Genomic DNA, 8137 nt, shown 5'->3' with positions numbered 1-8137 from the left:
TAACAGACACCCTGATAAACGTGCTAGTCTTTCAGATAGCATCAGTTCCTCCAAACCAGCGACCTACCCTTGCAGATCAGATATACACTAACTGCTTCTTGCCAGCCAGCTGCACAGCTTACTGCCCAAGTAGAAACTGCCAAGCAGATTTTGCTGCTGCCATATGCACCAGTGGAAGCATGTAGGCATCAGCTGCAAATTCCATTAGCTTAGCGTAGTCACCAGCCAAAAGTCATTAAAAGTCAGCAGTAAAGCTGAATAGATGGATCCTTTTCATTTGGCACAATATGGTAATATTCCCACAATTCTTATCACTCATATGCACACTTGTTTTGTATATACACATATAGTACACACATGTATTCCCATTATATTAGAAATGTGTTTTTAAAGAAACACTTTAGGACTAGTGCTGCCTCTCTGTGTGCTTATTTGAATCTTAGGCTGCGTGAGGTTGCTCCCCCTCCATGCCATTTCCAGCATGGAATCCTTCAGGGAGGTCAAGGGGGGGGAGGGGCCCAAGGTAATCAACTAGCTACATATTTAGAGGATAAAATTGTTCATTCTTGACTCCACAGTTGCTGCATTCCTGATGCCATGGATTGTCACATATTGTGGCATCACTTTCAGTTCATGCATTACAGAATTATTGCAGAGGGAGCCTGGTTGGGACCAGGGCATGGAGAATGCTTCAAGGTGTGAGAGCGAGGGTAGTCCCTGATGCCTTGAAAGTGGCAGTGGTGGGGCTGCTCCTAAAGAAGCCGTCCCTGTTGATTCAGACTAACAAGGATTCACAAATTATTGGGGAAAGTAGTGAGGGTTGGGGTGTTCTTGGATTGTACGGATTATCTAGACCCATTCTAATCTGTGCTAAGGGTTGGCTATGGGACCAAATCTGCCTTGGTTCCCCTGATGGATGACTTTTTACCAAGAATGGAGCAGAGGGCTGTGACCTTGCTCCAGTGTCTATCGAGGCCACTTTGCTACATTGATAATGCTTTTTGGCCCACTGGCAGTTTCACTATGGGGTGCCTACAATGCTGTTTAATACCTGACATAGTTTTAAATAAACCAAGGTTACAAAAAACAAAATAAAAAACCCAACCCTACAGCCACAGTGCCAGATCTACAATATTTGCTGTAGCGGGGCAATAGTCTGCACCACTGCCTCCCTCCCCATGACTAGGAACTCCATGCTGTAAACTTGCAACCCCAAAGTAAATAGAGGGAGGCAGCCACATGCCCTGAAAGATTCCTACAGAAATTCTTTTGCTTGCAATGCTTATTACTTGGATGCACCTTAACAAGCATTAAAGTACAGATTAAGGTGGATTTTCCTTTGCCCTTTTAATCAAGTTAACCAAGATTTCCAGCAAAGCCTAGCCCAAGCTTCCTTTGAAGAAAGGCTAGAAAAGGTTTAGCAAATCAACAATTTGTCATGGAGCGCATTGTCATTGAGCTCCGCATCGTCTGCACAGGCTGGAAGTTGCTCTCCAGAGATGTTGTGGATTGAGCTTGAGGCCTTGGGAGGAAATCCCACCATTTGCACCCATGAGAAATTTCCTTCTAATGCAAACCACATCTCCAGATGAAATATTTTCCTCAAAATGGCAGTAGAGGACAAAAAGGGCAAGTTCCACTTTGAAGCCTTTTGGGTTGATCAGATAAGGAGGATGGTTTTAAAAGAAAAAGGGTATAAGGTGATGCCTGCCCAGCACTCACCCTGGTCTGAGTCAAGTCTCCTGCAAACGACATTAACTTCTTTTTTTAAAGTCATGCACCTTTTGGACTAACTTCTTAGAAATGCATCACCTAAAATCAATATACAAACAGGTTATTAAAAAATGGACTTTTTTCCTCTTCTTTTCTCTAATACACAAGGATCCTGTATGCTTCACTTAGCAACTGCTGAATTTATTTATTTTTTTAAAAAAATATTTCCTTCTTTGTCAACCTGACATCTGAACAACACCTAGTACAGTGGTACCTCAGGTTACATACGCTTCAGGTTACATACGCTTCAGGTTACAGACTCCGCTAACCCAGCAATAGTGCTTCAGGTTGAGAACTTTGCTTCAGGATGAGAACAGAAATTGTGCTCTGGTGGTGCGGCGTCAGCAGGAGGCCCCATTAGCTAAAGTGGTGCTTCAGGTTAAGAACAGTTTCAGGTTAAGTACGGACCTCCGGAACGAATTAAGTACTTAACCTGAGGTACCACTGTACAGCCTAATCCAATTAAGTCTGCATGCTTTATTTATAATCCACTTTAAGACAATATCAAGTCAACATTTTCTCTCCCACTCCTCAACCTGATGAAAAGTGCTGCAAACTAAAATGTTTGCTCACTATTTTGTGACCTTTTGACTGGTCCTAATAAAGGTATTGTCTTGTTGAAATGATCCTAAGAAGCTTCCCTGGAAATAAATGACAATTTAGTATTTTATACCAAGCGATGCAACTGAAGTATTCAAAATACTAAAGGAGATGGACCACAATTTAATCTGGGGCCTCTTGGTCAAAGTCTCATTGGTCCTCTGAACATCCCCTGTGAGATGATGGAAAGTCACAGGCTACAGGAGAATGGCAGAATTCTTCGTTAACATAATTTGACAAATCATGATGTAATGCACTGTTTCCAAACCTGTGACAGGAAAGACTTGCTTTTTTCCTAGGGATGAACACATTTTTCTCTTGCTGTGTTTGGGCACAAGTCACTGATCTGGGCATCCCTCCTGGTTGGAAGGAAGCTAGTTCGCAGAAACATGAAAAAGGGCAGCCTCCTCTAAGGGGTGGTAAATCTGCATTAGGAGTAATCCTCTCCAATGAGGCTGAGTGGGAGGGAGGCCAGAGCAGAGAGTTGTGGAGTGATGCAGTGGGCAGTTTCTCTTGAGGCCCACACCGGAGGCTTTTCATTAAATTTATAGACTGGTTTTCTGTGGTAGACTAGCCACTCTCTCACAGCACACTGATGTAATGGTTCTGAATAGACTTCAAATAGTTCATAACAATGTCCCTAAGGAATTCTTAGAAGGGAATTGCTTGCATGTAGGTAGAGAGCCATGTGAGCTCCTGCTGTATTATCACAGTGTCAAATGTTAAGGTCAAAGTTAGACCAATGCTCCACTTCTGTCTACATGGTCCATTTTGCTCATATTTTTGGACTTTTAATTCATTAGGTTTGATCACTGTCCAAACAGGATACTTGAGTCACTTGAGAGATTTGGGAAGCTTCAAACATTTCCTTTCACTTAGAATTGAGTTTTTCTTTTCAGACAAAAGGAAAGTGGCAGATGTTTAAATATGATGGGTGTTGCCTTAAAAAAACAATGGCTGAACAAGATTAAATTATTGAAAACCCACTGAGCATACTCATTGGTGTCCAAGTTTACTTCAAACATTGCTTTTCAGTGAAACTTCTTCCCATTCACACCCACCATCTGTTCACAGAGCTACAGAAATCTTGCAGAAGGGCAGATCTGAATAGTGCTCAAGAACTCCCTTGATGCTTTGATAGTCTGTGCTGCAGGAAAGGATTAAGAAGTGTGCAGAAATTCAGCACTAAAGTGAAACGAGGACAGTCATTTATGGAAGGATTAATGTTTTATGTGCAGAAGGATCGTGGTCAGAATGGATTGCTAATGGCCTTGAAACAGCATAAATGGCAAGAAAAGCTCCACCTATTTTGGCACCAGTAGTGAGTTTTGAAATTTAAATAAAGCTATGATTCCCCTTTTAAAATGATCAGTTATGGTTGACCTCAATGGATTTCAGGAAAGAGAACATCCAGGAAGGTGACACAGCCACTTTGATCAGAGTCTTCAATTCAGTTCTGCAATGTCCCTTTGTTAACAAGTCACCCACAGGAAATCAACTTCCTGAGTTATTTCACTTCAGAGCCAGCTTCAAGAGCATGTAGAAGCTGCAGCAGTCAGGGCCAGGCAACCTTAATGTAAAGCAAAAGGCAATTTCAGTTTCAGACACTGACTGAAAAGAAAACAGCAAGTCTGACACTATTATAGAACTATGGTGGCCGCCATTCCTGAAAATCTATGTGCAGATCTGGCTGATGGAGAAATGACAGAAAAGTTCAAGAGGTTGGATCATCTTCTTATGAGTAAAGACTAGAGCAGTCAGAGGCTTCTGTTGTTGTTTAAGGTAAAGGTAAAGGTACCCCTGCCCGTATGGGCCAGTCTTGCCAGACTCTGGGGTTGTGCGCCCATCTCACTCAAGAGGCCGGGGGCCAGCGCTGTCCGGAGACACTTCCGGGTCACGTGGCCAGCGTAACATCGCTGCTCTGGCGAGCCAGAGCTGCACACGGAAACGCCGTTTACCTTCCCGCTAGAAAGCGGTCCCTATTTATCTACTTGCACCCGGGGGTGCTTTCGAACTGCTAGGTTGGCAGGCACTGGGACTGAGCAACGGGAGCGCACCCCGCCGCGGGGATTCGAACCGCCGACCTTTCGATCGGCAAGCCCTAGGCGCTGAGGCTTTTATCCACAGCGCCACCCGTGTCCCTCTGTTGTTGTTTAGAAGAAAACAAAAGAGAGGACACGGTACAGGGAGGGTGGGGAACCTGTGGCCCTCCAGACTACAACTCCCATCATCCTGGACCACTGGCATCACTAGCTGGAGTTGAAGGGAGCTGGGGTCCAACAGCATATGGAAGATCACAGGTTCCCTATCCTTGGGACAGAGGTTTCAACTTTATGACCTGGAGAATTTTATGACATGGAGAATTTTCTTCATGATTTACATAATTTATTTCCAGTGGCTTTGAGAAATGGAGGGCCTTCTAAAATTTTTTTTAAAAAAAAAACACAACACATCAAAAACCAGCAGGCTAGCACTCTTCTCCCCAACATCTTGTTTGGCATGTGCAGAGAATATTTTGGTTAGTGGGGGAGCAATTATGTAAGCCTGCAGTTGGTTCAAGATTCACCATCTCAGCTGTTATTTGTGCAAATTAGACCTGATTGCCACCTGTTGGGAACAGACAATGGGGTCTTGCCCTGTTTCAGAGATTTCCGGGAGTATCTGTCTGGCTACCGTTGGCAGCCCCATATAAGGAAGCTTGTTAAGGTTTAATGTTTTACTGAGCTTTATATATGCTAGGAGCTTCACATCTGCACTTGATCTTCCAGTTCTGTGGTAAACTGTTTTCTCTCCCACTCTGTTTCTTGCACCATCTAACCCTTACCGTGCCTTCTTACACAATTCTCCATATCCTACATGGTGGTTCTGTGGGTCCTCCTTCCCCATGAGGTTGCCTTGAGCCATTTTTAACCCCTCCACACTCAGTTTTTCATCTCAAGTGCAACCTAACCATTTCTTTGCTCCTCTCCCCCTGCATGTGGCTGTCTGAACAATAATACTTAGCATTCATATGGCTGCTTTACAGTGTTCAAAGTGCTTCTTTACAACAGGATTGCATATGAAGGACTGACGCTAACACAAAGTGGCTTGCCTGCCCGAGGCCACCTCATGCAACCAGAACCAAAGACCTCCCCACTGTCATCTATATCAGGACTGGGTAGAAAGGAAATTGGAATCTATTGATAGATCTCTGGTTGATTTGCAATAGATCTGCAAGGGGTTCTGACACCCAGTAATTGAACAATAGTAAGTAAATTTATTTACTTTTTAAATATCTGGGAAGGCTTCACTATTCCCCACCTTTAAGACAGGAGAATTACAGTGCAATCTTGTACATGACTATTCAGAAGTAAGTCCCATTGTTTTCAACATAATTTACAGGATCACAGCCTTAATTGGTCACCCAAGCTTTGTGGTCATCTGGTGGCCAATTTTAGGGTTTTGTGTTAAAAACACTTGATCTGTAGTAACTCATGTGTAGGTATGCACTTGGTAAAGCAGGTTACCCCAGCTCAGAGGGTGCAGAGGTCCACCTCCAGAGCCACTGTTTTTCACCTGTACCCAGATCCCATAAACCAGAAGTCTGCCCAGCCCAATCCATACTCCTGTTTCCATCAGATTACTTGATGTCTCTTAGATGGATGCATAAGTTGGTTTCATGTTCAATTACAGTCATTAAGGGACAAATACCTCTATTAACTGGTGCTTTACTGACATTTCAGAAAAAAGCACCATTTCCCGTGTTACTGTGTATCTGTGTTATCTAGTGACTGTAAAGGCCTTCAAGCATAGCAACTATGCATGGCAGTCTCAGTTCATGCTCTTGATCTCTTAGCCAACCACAAAGGGAGGGGGAGCTTGGCTGTGGTGCTGCAAACCAGTAAGCAGTAGGAATACTGTAGTTATGGTATTTGAAGGTTTAAAATATCTTGTTATTCAAACATAAAACATAACACTGGTGAAAGGTGCTGGAACAGTATCTCAGGATACTGTAGGCTTGTTTATACTACAGCATGCTACACTGGCTCAAGCAGAGCAACCTTCCTGTACTGCCGTGTCATGCCTGAGTGGCTCAAATGTAAACTTTAATAAAGAAAAATATGGACCACCTCTAAGAAAGCAGAGTACAGAAGGTGTCCTAATAAAACTGGGGACATTTTACAATCTTTAATGTAGACTTGCCTAATTCTAAGTTTTGTATGCTGCAACCTTTCTGTCATAAACAAGGCATTGCACATCCATCACAATATGACAATCATAAAACCAATTAACCTACAAAGCATTAAAAAAATAAAGCAACCCAACAATAGCAGCTAAAACCCTGAAGTTTCAAGATCAGAAAGTGAAAATTTGCTTGAAAAGAACTGTTTCATCTTGACACCTATGCACTCAAAGACATCAGCCTGCCAAGCCTCACTTGACAGTAGAGAAGGCTCTACTCTGAACTATCATCACTTGAACATCCCAAAGGGGAGGTACCCAAAGCAAAGCTCAACTTTCTTGCTGTCCAACCCTTCAATTCTTTTCCCCACCTGGCCATTCCTTCATACAAAGCAGACAAGTTGTGTGATGATTCACTGTTGTGGTTCTGTGTTATGACTATTGTCCCATTTGCTGTGCCTGCTTTGGTTTTTGTATACCCAAGGTCAAGCCTGGATGTGGGGAAAATCTACTTTGATCATCCTGATCCATGATAATCTTCCTTTGTACAGATTGCCTAGTCAATGGGCTTCTTATCAAAAATTGTCTTGAAAGCAGCCCTTCTCTCTGGCAAACCATCCTCTTTGGGTTAGATTTGTAGCAAACAACCAGGCTGGCTTCATAAGAATATCTACAAGGCACCACAGATCTTGAACCAATTACAGTGGTACCTCAGGTTACATATGCTTCAGGTTACATACGCTTCAGGTTACAGACTCTGCTAACCCAGCAATAGTGCTTCAGGTTAAGAACTTTGCTTCAGGATGAGAACAGAAATCGTGCTCCGGCGGCGTGGCAGCAGCAGGAGGCCCCATTAGCTAAAGTGGTGCTTCAGGTTAAGAACAGTTTCAGGTTAAGTACAGACCTCTGGAACAAATTAAGTACTTAACCCAAGGTACCACTGTAGTTTTCTGGCTACTAATTAGTTTCCAGGCCCAATTCAAAATTTGGGTTTTGACCTATAAAGCCTCAGGGCCTATAAAGCCTCAGGACTGCAATACTTCAAGGACCACCTCTTTCCATATGAACCTACCCAGACCCTGAGATCATCTTCGGAGGCCCTCCTTTGTGTGCCCCCTCCTTGAGGGGTCCAGAGGGTGGTAACACGAGAACAGGGCCTTCTCTGCAGTGGCTCCCTGTCTGTGGAAAGCTCTCCTTAGGGAAGTTCGCCTGGCACCTTCATTATACACCTTTAGGTACCAAGCAAAAACGTTCCTTTTTAACCAGGCCTTTGGTTGACCTGATCAACATCTCATACCCTTTTAAAATGTGGCTCTTTGGGGGGGGGGTGGTATTATTGGGTTATTGCTTTTATTTTTCATATACTTTTTTATATATACTATACAAGTCTATTTTTCATATACTGTGATCTTTTATGTGAATTGCCCTGAGACCTCCAAGTATAGGACAGAATATAGATTCAATTAATGATGATGATGATGATGATGATGATGATGATGATGATAGCATTTTCTGAAATTTAGCATTGTTTGATAAAGCCCATGTGTCCTGGGTCTAATCATGTGGCAAGCCTCCCTCCAAAATTTGTATTCATTTGGCCAAA

Source organism: Podarcis muralis, chromosome 6 (genome assembly GCF_964188315.1).
Source record: "Podarcis muralis chromosome 6, rPodMur119.hap1.1, whole genome shotgun sequence".
NCBI lineage: Eukaryota > Metazoa > Chordata > Lepidosauria > Squamata > Lacertidae > Podarcis > Podarcis muralis.
This window is presented reverse-complemented; position numbering follows the sequence as displayed.